Source organism: Lonchura striata, chromosome 10 (genome assembly GCF_050655825.1).
Source record: "Lonchura striata isolate lonStrDom1 chromosome 10, ASM5065582v1, whole genome shotgun sequence".
NCBI lineage: Eukaryota > Metazoa > Chordata > Aves > Passeriformes > Estrildidae > Lonchura > Lonchura striata.
Genome location: NC_140712.1, coordinates 7,118,815 through 7,139,145, shown reverse-complemented (window position 1 = coordinate 7,139,145; position 20,331 = coordinate 7,118,815). Strand labels below are relative to the sequence as shown.

Here is a 20,331-nt window from a genome sequence, read left to right as displayed (position 1 = left end):
TATTGTCTGTTGTTTTTTTAAAATTCTGTCTTGTAAGTCTGGGCAGCTTAAATCTGTGACAGGCCCTTGAGCCATTGCCTCTGTACTCCACCATTCCCCGAGGACAAGAGGGATAACTGTCACAGGCTGGGCACTCAGGAGCTGACAGCAGATTGTTTGGCTCTTTGTTTGCCCCCATTCCCTGCCAACCACAAGTTTGAGGCTTGAATTTAAACATCCTGGAGAGAAAGAACAAGATCCCCAAATGACAGCTCCAGTTTGTTGCCAGGGAAGTCTTGCATCCAGGAGACACAAACAGCTCCACAAGGCCAAACATAGGGAGAAGCAATCTGACCCCATTCTCCACAGCATGGGCTTCCCAAGTATGTAGCTGCTGGATGCAGTTCTGAATGGTCTCCACCTCCTCTGTTTGTGTGACCATGTGAGGGGCTGGTGACCTGCTCTGGCTGTGTCCATGTGGGCACATTATTAGGAGGAAAAGGCCAGCAAGTTTCTCCTGCTTTCCTCAGAGGCATGGCTGTATGGCACAGACCCAGCCTGGCCCAGGAGCAATTGTGAGGGCTTCATTCTGGATGTCCTCAGGATCCTTTAAATACCACATAAAAACCCTGTTTGCCTTTGGGGGATGTGGATAGTTGAGTGTTGTCCAGCAGAATTCTGTTGATTTTCTGGTGAGCTCTAACTGTAAATATTTGAACAAAAATTATCTTGTGTTAACCTTAGAGAAATTTAATCTCTCTGTACATAGTGAAATCTGGCTTGAATCACATGTGGAAGTCAGAGTGGTAGTTTCATCCCCAGTGGATGTTCCTCCACATTGGCACAGAAACCAGTGTGCTGCCCAACATGGATGGCACCTTGCTCATCAAGAAGGGCTGAAAGGACAGCTGGAATTGCTGGGCAGCATGAAGATGAATTAGTAGAGGCCGATAAGGTCCTGAACAGGAAAGCAGGAGGGCTCCATGTTGTGTGGGGTGACTGAGATGGCTGGTAGAAGGCTCAGGGCTGTCAGGATTCTTGATAGTTCCCAAATCTGTTTCCTTGCAGGGTCTAGATTTAGCCTGTGGCATGGAACCAGTTTTGCTATCAAGCTCAAAGCTCAAGCAGATTTTCAGCTCTTTAGATAAAACTCCCTCTGTTCAGCTCATGAGCTGAACACTGATGAGCATTGTGCCCTCCTGGGGAGGACAGTGGATGTTACAGGAAGGACTCAGTGCCTGCCTTTCTTTCTTGGACACACACCTTTGTCACAGTGTAGAGGAGACAGGCAGCTCCCTGAGAACCTCCTGTCTGCCTAATTTATCCCTGGAACTCTGCTGCAGCCCGGGATAGCAGTACCAGACTAGCAGAGGGCAGAGCTCAGTCTGAGGGAAGGAAGAAGAGTACAAATTACCAAGGAGAGTCTAAGCAGATGTGTGGGTGGAGGGGGACAGCAGCAGTACCAAAGCAGAAGTGGGAAAAGTGGGAAGAACTGTCTGTCCATGGGCATGATGGCATGAGGAGAGAGCTCCCACAGCCCTGCAGACTGCTGGACTCGGAGGGCACTGGCAATGCTTCAAGCATTGATGTTCCAGCTGAGAAGCAGCTGACAGCCACCCCTGCAGCCCTCGGGTGCCTTGAAATCCCATCTTCCTTGACATTCAGTTAGATCCCTTGGGTGGAAACATCTGGAAGCTCTCGGCATTCTCTCCAAACACTGCTCAAGACACCCAGGCAGGAAGGTCTGTTCCTTTTGTACCCATCCAAAGGGAGTGAGTGCAGGGATGAGCTGTGTCTGGGATCCCATAGGGAAGGGAGATATCCTTACGTGGTCCAGCTCAGCTCCATTCTGTTTCAGGCTTTGGTTTGGCTGTAGCTGCTCCATGTGAGGGTTGGGAGCTCATGTGCAGGCAGGAGCTCCAGCAGGCTCTGGCAATTCCTATTTAGATTTGACCTTTTGCTGGATATTAAAGCCTTGCTGTGGCTCAGTAAGATGAACACTGCAGCAAACACAATTCCTCAAGATGAAATATCTCTCCAGAGGGTAATTCCAGCCTCATTTGAGGGTTGTTGGATTTTTTTTTCCTTTTCCAGCTGAATCATTTATTCCTGGTGTCAGGAAGGTGCAGAATGACTTTCCCCACTGGCTTTCAGAGCTTCATTGATTCTTCAACTCCCACTCCTGCAAATCTGCTGGAACAGCAGCCCTTTGCCTCTCCAATTCTCCCAGGAGGGGAATGGGGAAGGGAGGGTCTCAGAACTGAAGGAGCTCTTCAGGGAACCCATTCACAATCTGGGGGAGATGCCATCATATTTTAAGCTCTGTAATCCAGAGGCAGGGTATTTATCTGTAGTTTTTTTTTCCTTAAAAGCCTTCTCAGCACTCTCTGCGTGGTGAAAGGACACATTTCACTGAGGTTATACAGGGCACTGTGGACCTTTGGCCCTTCCTGCTTTGTGGTTCACTGTTGCAACTGAACTCTGCTCAGGATGGGTTTGAATCCCTTCAGCAAAGGAAGGCAGTGTGCTCCCAAAATGTGTGTAGCACACAAATCCAATCAGTGCCTGGCTGCCAGGCAGCAGTGACTGAAGCCAGGCCTCTGCCTGTCATCATCAATCCATTTGCAGCCCTGATTCCAAGTTCACACCTTGTGCTCTCTGGTGCAGTTCCCTTCTCTGCACGACTGGGAGACTGGGAGAGGCTCCTCTTCCAATTGGGGGTGGGGAGATGGGAGAATGAGAGGCAGTGGAGTGAGACCTGGAGGAAAGAGGGTGCCAGAGCCCAACCTGAGAGGGGCCATCACATCACTCTGGGGTCGCGTGTGTGGACAGGAGTGGCCTGTGGCCACCGGGCACTGTGGCGTGGAGCTGAGGGAGCCAAGTGGGTGTCAAGGGCAGGGTTCTGCTTGACCTCTCTCCAGAAGAGAAACAAATAGAGCAGGACTTGCTGCCACATGGAGCCCAGCCTTTCCTCAGGGCTGAATGGATCCCTGTGTCCAGCAAAGTTTGTCAGCCTGCGCTGGCTGCTGAGCTCAGAGCTTTGATTTAAGGAATCTGAACCAAGCCCATTAGCACTTACATGATTCCCCAGCCAAGCAGTTGTAAATGTTTCTATTTGTTCTGCACTTGGCCTGGTTCCTCCTGTTTATTATCCTAAATGTGCCCAGGACATGACCCTGCTCCCTTTCTCCAGCACTCCCTCCAATTCCATTTATTTTCCGCTGCTTCCCATGAAGCCCTGTAACATAACTACAATTCAAAGGACAGAAGGACTGAGGGGGGTGGATGTTTATGGAGGTGCTGTGCTCTCCTTGGGGTCAGGCAGTGGCACCAATGTCAGTAGGAAGCGAAGAGGATGCTGCCAGGGAGCTGGGGGCTGGAAAACGATGGTGGAAGCTCAGAGCTGGCAGACATTTAAGTCACTCTTTATTGCTGCACAGGAACAAAAAGGATCAATATTTATTAGTTGCAGAAAGCATAATTTTGCATGAAAGGCATTGATCAGCATGTCAACCCAGACAATGTCATTACGTCTTGATGATTTGGTCAGCATCCCTCTAGGAATTAGAACACTGTTCCTCTAGACAGACAGAGCTGGGGGGTGAAGGAAGGATTCAGCATGGTGCTGTGATCAGAGCAGGGCACAGCAGGAGTGTTTGGTGTCACAGGATGGGCTCAGAGGCTCTGGTCCTCAGCCTCATTGTTCTGTGTGGTCAGTTTGTCACTGAGGTCTAAGGGCCACCAAGAGAGATTCCCTATTTCAGAGTCAGGGCCTAATATTTGAGTCCTCTTACCCAGTGAATTAAGCTGCCTTCAGTAAGGTGGAGATGTGTTGGAGAGGCTCAGGTGGAAGTAGGAAGGGTGAGGGTGGTGGAAGTCGTTGCAGGTTCACAGCTGGACACAGAGCCAAAGGGAAGAGGCTTCTGGAGCTGCACTGTGGGAGATGGCTGCTGCTCACATCTCTCCTTGTTGTGGGTCCAGCAGTTCAAATCTTTTCCATCCCTGTGCTGGCCCCAGCAGAGACACAGGAGCACAGAGATGGGCCTGGAAGCAACAGGCCCTGTGGTTTTGCAGAACGCCTGAGTCAGGACTCTGGGTTCAGAATTCCCAGCAGTGCCATGGATTCGCTCAGGGCAAGCCACAGGCCAGCCACACACAGGCAATTGCAAAGCTTGGCTTCCACTTGGATACCAAAATAATCAGCTCCACAAAAACAGCCTGCTCCAGTCACTAACAGTGTCTGCTCAGAAAAACCCTGAAAAAGTCCTCATGGGAGCAAGGAATTCTTCCAGCCCCCAGCACTGTGCTGGACGTGAGCCAGGAAAACATGCCCCTGGCATGGTAAAAAGATCCTGATGGGTTCACAGGCTGGTTGTGAGTCAGTCTAGGTGTTTGTAGATAAAAGGTGTCATCGAGTGAAGATGAGTGGCTCTGTCTGGCTCTCTGAATGATGGATGAGGTGTTGTTCCATACAATCAGAAGGAACCTCTGTGTGAATCCTGAAATACAGTTTTTGAGACAGCTGTTCCTGCCTAACCTGACAGGCAGCCCTTTAGTCAGCAGGAGAGGCTGCTGAAGAGGTGGCACAATCAGGTTTAAAGTGCTTGCAACCCACCTGCATTGCAGCTGGTGCTGCAGGGATTTGTGGAGCTGGTATCCCTGGCAGAGGAAGCAGGAGGCTGAGGGACCCCTCGAGCATGGGAGCTCCAAACTGCAGCCCATGAGGGTCCAGCATCACCGTGCTGCTCCCGAGAGTCTGTAATGGTGTAGGCAAGTCAGCAAGCCTGGGTGGGGGCTGAGGGATGTGTTCCATCCAGGAGCATTGGGAAGGAATGAGTTTTCAGCCCCACTTTTGCTTTGCTCTGAAATGCCCAGAGCAGGCAGCTTTGCCTCATGAAGTCTCAGTGAGAGAACCATTAATTTTGTATTAGGACATAAAAACTGAGCTGAACAGACCAACAGAACTTCCAGCCCTGTATCACATCTCCATCAGAAGCCAAGCTGGATGCCTTAAAGGAAGACATAAAAATCCCATAATGCCCATAATTGTGCAATATGACCCTGTGAGGGGAGATTCCCCCCTGACCCCAGCTGGCAGCAGCTCCTACCCCAGAGCAGGAGAGGCAGGAGCTGCTCTGATTGTCACTGGAGCTGGAGTCCCTGCAGATGCTGTTCTTGTGCACATAAATGTCCAATCCTGTGGTGAAACTCTTTAATTCTGGTTGCTTTAGTGCTTTTTTGATATCCTGGTGAGGAGCTAATAGTCTTGGATGACCTGCTGCAGGCTGCTCTTAGGAGAGCAGAATAGGAGCTTTGCCCCTTCCTGACATCAGTCCCTGCCCTTTCTTGAATTCTGGAATTAATGTAAAAGTATGCAAGGCCGAGTCAGATGGGGCTTGGAGCAAACTGGTCCGATGAAAGGTGTCCCTACCCCTGGCAGGGGTGGAACTGGATGAGCTCTGAGGTCCCTTCCAACCCAGCCATTGTGGGATTGTGTGATTAACTCTCCCTGTTAATTGTGATTAACTCTCACCTGACCCTGCTGTGGTGGGGAGAGGCAGCACTGCCCATTGCCAGAGCTCTATGGGCTTTTGGCTCAGGTGTTGCCCTACAAGCAGCCATGTACCAAAGGTAGGTTTTTTCCCTATGGAGTATTTAGCAGATGTTCCTTAGAGGGGGATTGTGGGGCTGTCTGGATACTGGTTGATCTATGGCTGGGTGTAACCTCAACCTTTGGGTGATAGAAGCACTTTGTAGTCTGTCAGAGCCCTCTCAATCCTCTTCCTTGGACATCCCAGCCAAGCCTCTTGCTGTGAGTGCCAGGTGGAGCTGCTGGGATGCTGAGCAGGTGCTGTGTGACAAGAGGCTGGAGCTGCTGGAGACCAGGATGATGGCTCACTGTGAAGTTTGGGAGGAGAGCCTGACATGACTTCGATGAGAATTTTTTAAATTAGATTTCTGCTAATTAAGTAAAAACTTCGATTTTCACCCATGGAAAAAGACCAGCTCCCAGATAGCCACCTTTAGGATGAGATACCCATCCCAGAGACCACCTCTTCCACTGGTCTGGCATCCCCAGCCCCCCATCCCTGGGCAGAAGTTAGGTCGAGGACTACCCACGAAGGAGCAGCAAAGGTGTGTTTGCCTGCTGGCAGAACGGGAGAGGGGCATGAAGAAAGGAGAAGCAGGTCTGGGCGTGCACAAGGGGAGGAGGTGACAGCGCCTGGGATAATTGGACCATTAAATCTCACAAAGGCAGCGACACTTTCACAATGTGGCTCAGGGAAACAATCACTCTCCAGTAGCAATTGTAGCTATCTGCAACCATTTTTCTGCTGATCCAGTGCTTAATCCCATTGTTCAGACTCCAGGTTAAATTGTCCTCAACCCACGGAGCAGAGGCCAGGTATGTTTGCAGAGATATGCAGGCACAACTGAGGGCAAATTTTGTCTCAGAAATGCATTTGTAATCTCTCAAATGTCTGCTCCGGTTCCTTCTGCCTCCTCTCTGCCAGCCCTTCAACCTCCACAAATCTGCACATTGGAGGGAGCCATCCCAGTCCTCTGGTCAATCCCCCTTTTTTTCTGCCTGCTTCTCCTGAGTACAAAGAATGCCAGAACTGCCTGATACAGTCACAAAATTGGCTTCAAATCCTTCTGGTTTGCAGAACTGCTTTAACTCTTTTATTTACTGTTGGTCTGGGGAGGAGGGATTTAATCCTTTAGCTGCATTCTCAGACTCTTCAGCTGTGGGAGCCCAGAGTGCCATTTTTGCAGTAACAAAAGTGGAATTTTGCATGCAGACACAGGGCCCCAGGAGATGGGATCTGAAGAACACCCTGTTTCTGAAGGCTTTGTAGTAAAGTTGTGGCTCTGGGTGTTTTGGGGCTCTCAAGGCTGATCCTGGATAATATCTGTATAGGTTCTTAATTCACCAGCTCTAATCCATGGAGCACATCAACCCCCTTCCTCCCCCCTGGATTGATGTTTGGATGGTAAAGTGCAGGCAGGAGGTTTGGCCAAGGCTGCTCAGATCCCTGTGTGGGGTTTGTGGTGCTAGCTGTCCCTGGCCAGGGACAAAGCCCTGCTCCTGTGTCTGGTCACTGATCCTGTTCAGTTCTGGTGTGTTCAGGGAGTGACTGTGCTCACTGCTGGGGTGCTGGCACAAGTCTTGGGGCTAATGCACTCAAGGTCAGGGATTAAAACTGAAAGCAGAGAGTTTTACCCACATCTTGGGTTTTTCAGCAGAAAACCCTTTCTCAGTCTCATGTCTGGCCAGGCAGGGGATTGCATAATGCTGCAGATGTTCCAGCTGTGCTGCTGAATGCTGGGTGTTGCTTCTGTCTTGGCTTACTCTGGGCTTTGGTAGAAATATGATTTTCAGGTGTTACCTGGCACAGTCACACAGGTGACAGCAGGACAGGAGTGTGACCCTCTGCCTGGCACAGAAGGATTGGATTGGGACAGAAAGATTGTGGGACATCAGGCTCAGGGCTGGGCATGAGGTGTGGCTGGAGCTCCTTGGGGAATGTGAACTGGAAAGTTCATGACTCCCAGTAATTCATTCCCTTCCTGGGGCTGTCTGAGCTTCATTAAGATTATGCAGAGATCCTGGGGTATATTTATTTTTCTCTTTTTACCCTTTGATGCCTCCTTCCTTACTGTGGGAGACTCCTGCAGCTCGAGGTTGCCTTTCTCTGCCTGGGTTGGCCAGGGCTCCCTTGGTGAGCAGGTATTAATGGCTGGGGAGGGCAGGACCTGTGATAACTCAGCCTGGCAGCCCCAGCAGCACCGAGCTGATGGAATGGTCTTTGGAGACCCAGAGAGCTTCAGTCAGCACTTCTGCCTGAAAGAGTTGTTGTGAAAGGGTGAAGGAAAGTCACCCCAAATCCCAGGATACAGGATTCTTCCTTTGGGAGGGTGTGACTGGATTGCTACCAGCAGTGTGGTTTCATTTTAAAATTAATTTGAACAGAGAATTAAAGAAGAGAATGGATTTTCCCTCTGCTAAGGATTTATACACATCCATCTCACCCAGCCCCTCCCACCCCTTCACTGAGCCCCAGGCAGAGTTTTGAAGGCTGGTTGTGGCTCAGTTTCCTGCAGCTTGAGCAGGGACTCAGGCTCTGGTTTCCCCAAATTCAGACATGGGACTCTGTGGCCAAAGCACAGTCTGGAGCACGTTCTGTGGTCACCCAGAGTGACTGCAAAAACCTCCTCCTTTGTTCTTCCAGTGGTGCTGATATCATGGTACCATCCCGTTCCCTGCAGATGGTTTTCATCACCTTTCCATTAAGCCAAGCCAGCCTGTTAGCACAGCACATGTCCCAGGACCCAGATTTGTGAACCAGATCAGCTGTTCCTGCTGCAACACCCAATGGGTTGTTGCAAAATGCTTATTTCCTCATGCCCTGTCAGCCTGGAATTATTCCAGGACACCTTAGTGGTAGGAAGCACCTTTAGTTTGTGAGCAGGGTTGTCACTTAGCCCCTTTGCTCATATTTTCACATCCCTACACAGGGATGAGGTAACTCAGTGCCCAGGAGGGTCACCCCAGCTCCTGTCCCCTACAAACTTGGGACACCTTGTCACCACCGTGTATGTGGAGGTGCCTCCTGATGTCCACTGTCCACTCTGGGGTGTTACAGAGATCCCAGCTCCCTGTGCCACTGCCTTACATCACCTGTGGCCCCAGAGCTGGTTCCCAGCTGGAAGGGGCTGGTGTGGGGCTGGCAGGATGGGAGCCAGCCCTGGCATCTGGCTGGGCAAGGGAAACACTTCAGGCATCACACTGGCCTCGGCCCCAGTCAAATATTTCCTGTCACTGATCCTTACGAGTTTTGTGGCATCTCCAAATGAGGCACAGGGGATTACAGAGCAGCCAGCTTTCCTTTAAAGCTTGACCTTGGCATCAGGCTGGTCGCATGGCAAGGAAGAGAGATGAGTTAGCTGGCAGCCTGCCTGTGTGTGCCAAGGGGTCTTTAAAGCCTCAAAGGATGCATTAGTTTGATGTCAGAGGCTTTGTTTGTGGCATTCCCTGGCACAATCTTCCTCCCTCTGAGTGTGTGTACGTGTATTTCCTGCCTGCATCCCTGAGGCTCCCCCATCCTGTGTCCGAAGAGCTCAGCTAGGCAGCATGGACAGCTCCAGTGAGACAGATGGAGATGGAGCCAGGCCTCTGTGGGGACAGCTGCATCCCTGACAGTCCCCTCTGGTCATGCACCTGTTAGGAGCTATACTTAGCATGGGAAAATTTTCCAGAAAAGACAAAGCAGGGCAGAAGTGGGGAGGCTTTCAGAAAGGCTGAGAATTTGGCCTCATTCTCCTCAGCAGGTCTCAAAGCTCCAAAACTGCCTCTCAGTAATAGCATCCAAAAATGCCAATCAGGTGAGAGCAGGCAGTGCTCTGAGGCCTGCTGGCACTGTCTGTGGACAGCCTGAGCGAGTGATAGCTTCATAACTCCTGGGTGGGATGCCAACGAGTTCCACGTGTTTGTCCTGACAGCCCTGGTGGTCCTGAGCACTCAGGAGCTGCCATGTGGGAGCTCTGGGGGATCCTGGAGCAGCCACATGCTGGGGGTCATGGTGCAGACCCCTGTGTCCATCACAGCTCACCCAGGGCTGCTGCTGCTCCTCTCCCTGCTCCTGTCTGCCTGTGCTCCAGCCTGGCTGCCACACTCAGCCATCCATCCTCAGCCCTGGGCACTGCCAGCTGCCCATGGAGCTCAGGGTGGATGGATGGATGGATGGATGGATGGATGGATGGATGGATGGATGGATGGATGAGTAAACCTCCTGTTGGTGCTGGGCAGTGCTCTCTGTGAGGAGACAGGAAACTCTGCAGCTCTTCCTCTGATCAATGAAGAGCCCTAAGTTAGGTGCTCACAACCTCATGGCAAATTAATGTGTCTTGTCCCCCTTCTTGCAGCAGAGGCTCCTTGGGAGCCTGGCACAGGGCCAGCAGGTCCAGGTGGGTTTTAAGACCACATTTTCTGTGTGTTCTTTTCCTTTTGTAAGTGCTGAGCTGCATTTTCAGCACCCAAGTGTCCTGTTAGCACAGGAAGTGCCCAATGGCCGTCTCTGCTGTGTCACGACTACAGCCTCTCTGTTTCCCCCTCATCTTCATGTCTGGAGAGAGACTTGCCTTTCCTGGAGCTCCAGCTGGTGAGGAGTGAAACCCTATCCATGCTTGGTGACTGCAGGAAGCTTTGGATGGATGAGAATCCAGCATGGTCAGATGCCTCCGGAGCGGCGGGTGCTGCTGACAGGTGGCATCTCCTCCCTGGAAGGACAGTGTCCCTCTCCAGCTGCTCCCTGCTCTGCCTGAATCATGGCCTGTCCAGTAGCTGCTCCCCACTTAGCATTCCAGGAGTTATGGCCACCTGAGCTGGTGCTTAGTGAAGGGATTTGCTGTGCTTAGATGAAAAATGCAACAGGCACTTTAAAGTGCCCTGTAGCTAAATTGAGCTGAATTTTCCAGTCCCCGCAGCTCTCAGCTCTGCTCTTCTGCCCTCTTAGCAAGAGGCAAGGAAACTCTTAGGTTGCACTTAGGAGACAGTTAAGCATCTACTAAATGTCTTCCCTGAGTGATGATCTTGGTCAGTGCTTCCTCAGCCTAAGGAGCAAGGTCTGAGTGTGAAACCAGGAAAGGAAGAGGGAATACAGCATATCAGGTGAGCATCAGCAATGTTTCCAGTTGATAGGATAAGTCCATGCTATTCCTAACTGCCTCGCTGAGATCTTTGTGGCACTGGAACAATTTGTATTTGCAAACCTGTGCAGAAATGTGAATAGGCACATCTTACAATTTCCAGGTGCTTGAGCCCTTCTGGTACCAGTGCCAGCTATGGTGCCCCAGGATTGGTTTCTGTGCCATCAGAGGTGAGGAAATGCTCATCTCCTTCCAAATGGTAGCTTATAGTTTTTTCCTTTTAAGATAGAGAAAATCCTTGTCAGATTTCCTAATGATTCTGTGTGGTGTGAGATATTGATCATAGAGGGAATTACACCTATTTCTGCTTGGGAGTAGGAGAAACAGGAAGTCATTCCTCATCTCAGGCCTGGGCTTGGACTGAATGAACCTGGTAATCAGGGATAACTGGATAACCTGTATAGTACTTGCTAGGTGATTAACCCTTCTTCATATGCCAGGAAGGCTTTCTTGGAACTGGAGGCACTGGCCAACATAAATTGCTTCTGTCAATGTGCTTTATTGGACTACATCAAAGTAGAATCAATAGAGAGTTAAAAAAACCCTAACAGAATGGGCTTTCTAAGGCAGAGCAAGTCCTAAACAGACAGGAGTGTTGTGCAGGTCAGGTTTCACCTGGCAGCCAGGGAAGCAGAGGGGTTCTGGCTCTGTTGGGAGTGATTCATTGCACTGGAATATTTCAGGAGAGTGGAAGCATCCAGGAGTTGTTAACACACTGCTGCAAGGAGAGGGGTTCTGAGTGGGTCAGGTTTGTGCCTCCAACTTTGCTGTCACAGATTAATACTGATATCATCTCTATCAGTGTAAGTTATCTGTTGCCATTTAACCTAGATGAAAGCTTGAGTGTGGTTATTGCATTTTAAGGTTGCTGGAACTTGTTAATAATTTAGAATAATCAAGTCAAATTAATTCACTCTTAAAATCGAGCTTATTTGCATTGACTAGTCTGGGTTTTTGTGACAGATCTCTCTGCGGGCATATGTTTGTGTAAGCTTTTTGTGTGTGCTCGTGAGTGTTTGTGTGCATACGTAATTTCCTTCTCCATCTCACAACCAACAAGAGGCTGAGCTGGATTTAAATGTTGTGCAGGAAAAATGTGAAGAAGGTCCACCCCAAAGTGGAGCTGAATAGCTGAGGTATAAATCCACAGGGAAAAATGGGGTTTGTAATGGAAATGCTGCCTCGTTTTAAATTATAGCCAGGCATCTGTGAGGCTGAAATTCCTGCTGCAGCATCCAGACGGTGCTTCAAGCTGGCTGCACGTTCCCAGAAAGGAAGAACCCCCCCAGCCTACCTGCAGCCTGACCTTTGTGCTGACACTGGCGTGCAGCTTTTGTGCTGCACGGGGCGGGTGCGAGCATGCAGTGACAGATTGCTGCTGACAGGGAGAGGCTCCTCCAGCTGCATTTCTCTGCAGCCCCTGCCATATATCCAGGAGCTTGTTAGAAGAACAACAGCACCAGCCAATAGCCAGTTGGTCTAAGCCCCTGGGACAGACCGTATGGCCCACACTCTGCTTCCTAAGCTGTGAGTGTGGAGTAAACTCAGCTGCCGTGGCGCTCGCAGCCCTCGTGTTACACAGCGAAGGAACACACCCGGCCGTGCGTCTGTCTGTGGCAGAGCCTGTACCTATAAATAACAGTGTTTGTGTGTGTGTGTGCATATTTATGTGTCTGTGTATTTATTGTGGGTGAGGCTGGTTGTAGAGCAGCCCAGAAAATGGAAATCCTTTTGTGCAAATGTGCTTGCATGGAGGCAAAGAGAGCCAGGAGAGCAGGGGTGATGAATTGGCCCTGAACTGCGATGACAGTCCTTTTTTTAAATCAAAACAATTTCAGGGAAAGGGTCTCCAAAAAAAAATGTCCAGTTTCAGGAGGTAGCACAATTGAATTTGTGGTTCCTGGCTGCCTGCCTAGAGGGCCTCTTGTCACTTCTACTTTCTTCCAACAAGGCAGAAGGCAGAATTGACAGCAGCCTTCCCGCCAGGCTGTTAGGGAAGCAGGGAAGCCAGATGCTTTGCCTCCCTGCTCCCTCCCCTTCTGCGGCCCAAGAGCCAGAGAGTTAAGTTGCTTAACTCTTCCATTCTCCCTCTCCAGTGTTCCTGGTCTGGTCCAGCAGGAATCCTGAGGAACAAAATGCCTAGGAAGGGGCACAAAGGGTCCTCGCTCCCGAGGGTGGGTGTGTGTATGTGTCAAAATAAAGTACCTTTATGCTTTGTATAGAACAGGAAAATTAGACTTTTATACAGAAGGATTCTGCAGAGAGGCACATGGCGGGAATGGGCTGATATAGGAGCCTCTCCCCCAGCAAACTCAGGGCAAATAATATGATTTCAGAGCCCAAACCCAGTTCTAAACTCTCCCTCAGCCCCTGATATTTATATCACTGCATATAGGGTATACTGTAGATGAGTGCTAGAATATTCCTGTATTTTCTCCAACAAGGACAGTAGGCTTATGCCTCTCTTTTCTTTATGTAGAATTATCATCTTTAGATGTTAAGGGATGTGGAAGGCTTTGGTTGCTGTTGAATTAACATTTCTATATGCATCATTTCACTAGATAATTTGCTGACTCTAAAATTTTTGTGTAATCAAATTGGCTGGCTGTTTTAACATTTGTCCAACACCATTTTTAAGTGGTAGTTAAATGAAGTGGAGAATGAAGCCTTTTCTTTAGACTCAGGCCTGTAGCAGGGTGAGGGCCTCCAGTATGTTTTTTTGAGAGAGGACATGCTTTGTGTCAGGGGCTGTGCATTTCCAGCACTCACAACCCACAGAACCCTTTTTAGTCTGCCCAGCTGCAAAATGGGGTGACAAAGTGGTAGTGGATGGCCAGGAACTGACAACCCCTGTCTCCCCAAGTTCATCTTATTGCCAAAACCTTGGTACAGTGGTTAAGGTGAGATTCCTTCTCCTCTTCTACTAAGGACAAGAGGAAAAGGCCTCAGGCTGTGCCAGGGGAGCCTCAGACTGGACATCAGAAGGAATTTCTTCATGGAAAGGCTGCTCAGACATTGGAATGAGCTGCCCAGGGAGGTTTGGAGTCCCCATCCCTGGAGGTGTCCAAGGAATGCCTGGACATGGCACTCAGTGCTCTGGGCTGGTGACATGGTGGGTATCAGTCATAGGTGGGACTTGATTGTCTTGGAGGGCTGTTCCAGCTTCAATGACTCTGTGAAATAACTCCAAATAGGACCAAACCAGGGCCTTGAAGGGAAAATTGTGCCAGGGGAGGTTTAGGTAAAATTTCCAGGTAGTAGGAAAAATTTCTCCACAGAAAGGACAGTCGGACATTGGAACAGGAATGTGGTGGAGCCACCATCCCTGGAAGTGTTCAACAAAGATGTGCATATGGCACCTGAGGACATGGTTTAGTGGTGACGCTGGTGGTGGTGCTGGGTGGAGCGCTGGACTTGGTGATCACTGAGGTCTTTCCCAGCCTCAGTGGTTCTGTGCTTCTGTTTCTGAAGTTCACCTGCACTGACACTGCCAGGCTGTGTGCAAATGGCTCTGCAGCCTGTGGGTCATCCAGGTACCTCCAAAAGCAGGGAAATGATAAGGTTTCCTTAAAAGTCGTACAGCCCTTCTCCTCCTGTGTGCCTCTTCATGTCTCTCCATGCCCAGGAGCCGGATCTCTGTGCTTGTACATTCCTCCCTCATGCCAGCAGTCCCTGGGTCCCTGTGCCACCTTCCCCAGGCAGGGAGGATGGTGATGGAGCAGGCATTCCTCTGGGTTTGGCATGCTCAGCTCAGGCAGGAGGGAACACCAGCCTCAGGCAAACCACGAACATTTGTCACCTGCAGAAAGGCAAAAAGTGTTGCCCAGAACAGCTTTGGAAATATTTTAATTACCTCTGGTTAATCTGGCAATCAACGAAGTTGAGGTAAAGATCACAAGTGGAGACAAAGTCTAAGGGGAATTTTATGCTTGGAGTCAAATTTCAGCAATGTTTTTGAAGCGTTTCTAATTGGGATGGTTTAAGAGCCATCCCCAAACCTCCCTGAATCCAAACAGTTCTGATGTACATGGGGAGCAAATCAGTCATGCAGCTCTAGACAGCACTGAGAGCTGGAGCAACACAGGGCTTCTAAAAAACCAGCCTAACCACCGAGGTCTTTCTGTGCAGTTTTACAGTCAGAAAACTTCTTTAATGGACTGTAAATCAGCAAAGGAAATTTATTTTTTGTTTCTCCAGGCTCGAAAAATGAGCGTGCCTCTGCCTGACAGCTTTCAGAGCGAGCCAGCCCTGCCAGCCAAAGCAGATTCTCTGTGCCTGCTTCCAATCAGCACGAGCTGAAACAACTGGTGGCAGAGTGGGGTGTCTCTACAGTCCTAGCCACGAAGAGAGGTGATTATTCCTCCCTCCTAATTCCACTTCCCATACGGAAATTATCCTGTACTAGAGGCGTGCACCTTCCTCTGTTCTGTCAACGTGAGCTGCTAGGAAGATTTATTTCAGTAATAAGGTCTTAGCAGTGAAACTTAACAAAAATGAGGGGGCAAGTTTATTAATTATATATTTTACAGTTAATTAAAGATAATATTTAACAGAAGTAATTGCAGGCATCTGCATTGATGGCATAATTAATTTCCAGTGATAAACGGGTTGTGTGTCCCTTTGTTGGACTGATCAGAAACAAATCCTGCCTCATGCTAAACCTCTCTTATCTCTTAGCATTTGCAGGAGATGAAACATCCTCCTGCTTGCAGCCCAGGGAAGAGGCTGGAGCTGGGCTTCTTTCTCCACAACTGTAGAACTACGGTGAAATGAGGATTCTTTGTTCATGTGTCATTGGCTTCTCTGAGGAAAACAGCGACCAGGAGATGAGACTTGGGGTGAGTGCAGGTCCCACCACCAGTTCTGCCAGCTCCTTCAGCTGGGCCTGGTGCCCTCCATCCCATCGTGTCTCTCAGCCCCAGCTCTGGGAAGCAGGAAAGCTTTGTTCCACAGGACTCAGGTCTTTCACCCCTCAATCTGCTTCTAAGCAGTATCTTCCATTTGTGCTGAGATGCTGTGTAGGAGCACTTGTCACTCATCTCAGCTTGCATTCAGCATGTTCCCAGAACCTGGGCACGGATGTAGATGAGCTGTCCATGTGGGAGCTTGCTGGGCTCTCAGCACCTTCCCCTTTGGGATCTGACACGAAGGGTGCCTCCCATGTGCCCTGAGGTCTGTGCAGTGGGCAAGTTTATTCTGCACTGTCAATGGCAATGTTCCTGTTCTCCTAGCATCTTTCAGACAGGTTGGTAGGTTCTACCTTGTGCAGGTGTCCATCTCCCATTATCTTCCTCCTACCTGAGGTACACACACAGCCTGTGACACACAGCTGAATGATTTTTATTCCCTCCACTTGAGGGAAGTAGCTTACAATGTTATAAACTGGTCGTCTGTGATTGACTCATTCCACCTATTTCTGAAACACAGTCAATAAGGTAAGAGAAGATTTAGAAAAGTTAACAGTGTTCAGATCTGTTTAGGAGAGGAAGGGAGCCCAAAAGTTGGATAAAATACTGTAAAGAGCCAAGCCCAGCACAGCTGCTCAACACAGAGCCATCCTGTGAGAGTGATACTCCTTCCTGCTTCCTTTTCCATTTGTTATAGAAACTGTTGGTGCAGGTGGTGGGGCAAAGGAGCTGCTCTAGGAGCTTTGCACACCTCCAGGCAAGGTCCTTCCCATGGAGGAGGTGATGGGAGCTGGTCAAGGAGATACTTTTCCAAAGGCATGCCACAGGGATCAGGGCTTCCAGCCTTTTTATTGTCTTCATTAATCAGGTAAAAGATGGAGTAAGCAGTATGTGAATGACATGGAGGGTGAAAGGAAGAGAAAGCCATGCCAAGGGCCAGAAGAGGTCCCAGGTTCCAGCCGGCCAAACTGAGCAGGGCTGGGCTCAGGAGAACTGGGGCTGAGCCTGGGCAGCCTGAGCAACAGGCTGGGTTTGCGAGGGCAGCTTTGAGCTGAGTGTTGGCTGCTCTGCTCTAAACCCCAGGTTTTCTGCAGGCCCATCTTGTAAATATTTAAAATGCAAAGTAGCGTGCCCAGCAAGTCCGTGTGGGGATTTGCAGGCAGGGAGGGGAGCAGAGTGTGTGTGAGCTGCTTGTCTCCCTCTCACGTGTCTGCACCCGTATGTGCCTTCTCCCAGTGCCTTCTAGAGAGATTTTAATCCAGAGAGCTCTGACAGCCTTTCAGGCATCAATCACCCAGCGCCGCAGCACCCCTGCAAGGTCAGGCAGTGTTATCAGCCTCCCCTCAGAGCAGCGTTTTGTGCCTCAGCAAGAGGGATGGGCAGAGGGAGAGCAGCTCCTGAGTGTGTGTGAGATTTCCTGCAATGAGAGCTTTCCAGATTCCTAGAGCCAGGGATGGGATCCAGGTCTCCTGGAGCCCTGCTCCCTGCCCTGACCACTGGAAACACTTCCTCCCCACAGAAACCTCACCGTGAAACCACCCACCGGAGCAGGGCTTTGTAGTTTGGCAGGCAGAGCACAGGCTCTGCTCTACCCAATCCGCGGGCACATTTTTGGGGTTGTGTGTTTACTGAAATCTTGGCTTTGCTGGTCTGCAGAGAATAAAAGTTGATTGTTGAGCAGCCAGGGCTCGGCGTCTCCCTGCCTGTACGTGTAAATTCCCTGCATGGCCAAGCCAGGCCAGGGGGGATGTTTGTGGGGCTGCAGCCTGCTCGTGTGAGGAGCCTTGTCTCTGCTCTGTGCTAAACACGTCTTTGGTTACCTGCTCTCACTGGAGCTTTTCTGGCTTCTCCAATCCTTTCCTTAGCTGCTCTGGCTGCAGGGCCTTGTGATAGCTGGCTGGATTTATCTATTTAATAATAAAACTTAAAGAGTGAGTTGTTTTCCAGGCAGTGGCTGTCTCTATGGAGCCAGGTCATGATGGGGTTACTGTGGAGGGAAGCAGGGCTGCTTGGGGAGCTTAAAATCTGCCATTCCCACTATTCCTTCTGCTCCTCAGCCTTCTCCAGTTACTCCTTCCTCCTGCACTGGCAGGAAAGTTTATGGTGCTGTGCAGGCTGTCCAGATCTTGCAACGTCCATCTCTCTTAGGATGTGGCAGGGATAGTCCAAGAGGGAGTTCAAAACCCAAGGCTACAAACAGGACAATAGGACAGTAAAGAGAAGACAGTGGAACACAAAGAGTGGGCCTTCCTTTGGTTATTTCTCCTGTGCAGTTCCCTACAGTTCTCACAGCATGTGTCTCCTGTCTCTCACTTCTTCTATAAGGGATGATGACATCCTCCCCATAGGGCTTAGCAGTGCTTTATTCTCATGGCTGGAAAGGAACTGTGCTCTTGTGGAGGATGGATTAGTCAGGGGTTTAAAACAAAAATCAGAGGTTTGTGCTGTGGATCCCAACCTGAGGCATCTGCTGGTCCTAATCTGAAGGGCTCCCCCACCCCCAGCTGCACACACGGTACCCCCAGGTCAAATGGGCCACTGTGCTGCTTTAGGAGACTTGATTTTCTTCATCTCCATGAAATCCTGCCTGAAGCACTGCTTTGGGCAGTGGTCAGTCAAATCACTCCCACTCCATCACCAGTGCTTCCCTTCCCTTGGGATTTACAGCTGGATGAGGAAACCCACCTCCATCACTGTCTGTCCTGGGCTGGGCAGTGTTCAGGTGCATCTTAAAGACTCCACGTTCCAAGAGGCATGAATCTGTCACAGCACAGCTCAGTGCCTCAGAAGGGAGGGGGGAGAGGGGTGTTGTTCCCTGAGGGTTTGGCTTCAGGAATAAATCTGTACCTCCACACTCTGCCCATAAAACTGATAACACTGAGATTGCTTTACACATCAGCAGCAGAATGGAGACAGCAGAGGCAATCAGGACCCAAAATAATTATGTTTATCATCTATAATCATCACACAGAGTCTAACAGCACATTAGCACTTCCAGCAGGCAGTTTTCAGGAGCAGGGAATGCAGGCAGTGTTTTGGAGGATGCACTGATTATTTTAAAGGACATCAGCCACAATTGAACATGCCATGGGGAATTCTCTGAGCTGCCAGCACACTCTTTTATTGCATGTGTGGGAAACAGGAGCAGGGCCAGTGCTGAACCATCTCTGTAAAGTGTTACTGGGTGCAGTTTCCAGAATCAGGCTGTGGAAATAACAACTCAGCCTCTTTCTGATTGTTCCCAGGGATCTGGAAGGTGTAATCTGGAAGAGCCTATAGTTGTTTGAACCCCTTTCCGTGGAAGGGATTATTCCAAGGGAAGTCTCTCATGTTTCCTGTTGTGATGCTGCCTCTGCTCCTCTCTATTTTCCTGCCAGTTCTGGAATACACACAGACTTCAGAGCTGAGTTCCCTGGTGGAAAACTACCCTCCCTTGTGCTACTGCACAGTCCTGAGGGTGTGAGGCTACAAATGTCCAAGCAAATCCAGGTGATGTCGGTTCAAAACAGGTCCCTGAAAACACCTGCAAGCAGAAAAACCCAACATCCTTCAACTCATGTCCTGCAGCATGGTCCTCTCTCATTGTGCTACACTGTTAGGAGGGCAAGCTTTGCAGCAAGGAAGAAGAGGTCAGAGAAAGTCCTGCTCAGGATGAATGCAGTCAGTCACTGCATTGATGGAAGGGCTTAGTAACAGTCGGCTTGGAAGGAAAGGCCTTGGAGCCAGATTTGTATGTGGAATCTTATCAAAAGCCCACAACGCCTTATCTCTTCAGCAGAACATCTGAGATGCTGCACATTTATTTGCTGTGATATTCCAGGTTATAAAGTGGCTTTATAAGCCCTTGTTTTCCAGGATGATCCCCAGGTGAAGGTGTAAAATCCATTCTTACAGGATGCTAGTCCTGAGGTGTGTCAGGGTGTAAGGGAGGGGCAGTTCCCATCCTGAGTCTGTCAGTGGGAACTGGTGTTTCTTCTGCAGACAGCACTCCACTGCCAAGAAGTGCTTTAGCAAGGCTCTTAGGCTTTCAAACCTGGAAGGGTTTTTGGAGCCAAACATTGGTCTAAGTGCCTTTTTACTGAAATTCAAATGCAAACCAGCCAGACTTTCACTCCAGCATTTCAGCTTTCCTGCAGATTGTTTTTCCAGGGGCACCCTCTGGCTTATCCGCAAGACTGTGGGAATGCTGTCAAGACAGGAGACATTTTCCTGTGTGTAAAAGGCCCCCAGCTCAGGGACTGGGCCAGAAGGTCCTCTGCTGTGGGTATCTCATGCCAGGGAGCCAAGGAGGAGAGCTGAGCTCTAGGGAGTGCTCTGGGGCTGACTGGAACAGCCTTGCTGTTCTCTGTGCAACTGAGACTTGTTTGTGGTGTCAGGGATGTGTAGTTCCACAGCCAGTGGATAATGGGGTGAAAGGACACTCAGGGAGTCTCCAGAGCCAGCTGGAGCCAGTGAAGTCCAGTTGGTCTGGCCACCATCCAGTCAGCTTTTGTGTGTCTTCAAGGACAGGGATTGTTCTGCCTCTCTGGGTTGCTGTCCTGGATAATTGGGTTTTCCTGAGCACAGTGCTCAGTACTGAGTGTGAAATCTTTTCCAAAATCTTGGCCCTTTTCTATGCTAGCAGAGGTTCTGCTTTCAAAGCAGGTTTATCAGTGACTTAACATCCACCAGGCTTCCCCTGTGCTCCTAGAGCTCCTCCAGCCTCTTTATGGACTTTTCCAAGTGCAGAATGGAC

The 20,331-nt window shown here is 49.9% G+C and overlaps 1 long non-coding RNA gene across 1 annotated transcript in view; it reads left to right on the top strand.

The window, feature by feature from the left end:
• The window catches only part of LOC110483939 (uncharacterized), a 98,349-nt gene that overhangs the window by 28,505 nt on the left and 49,513 nt on the right, over window positions 1–20,331 (top strand). Inside the window, exons 3-4 of the long non-coding RNA XR_014957581.1 lie at window positions 14,887–15,039; window positions 15,367–15,527. This is a non-coding gene — a long non-coding RNA (uncharacterized LOC110483939). The remainder of the gene's footprint in view (window positions 1–14,886; window positions 15,040–15,366; window positions 15,528–20,331) is intronic.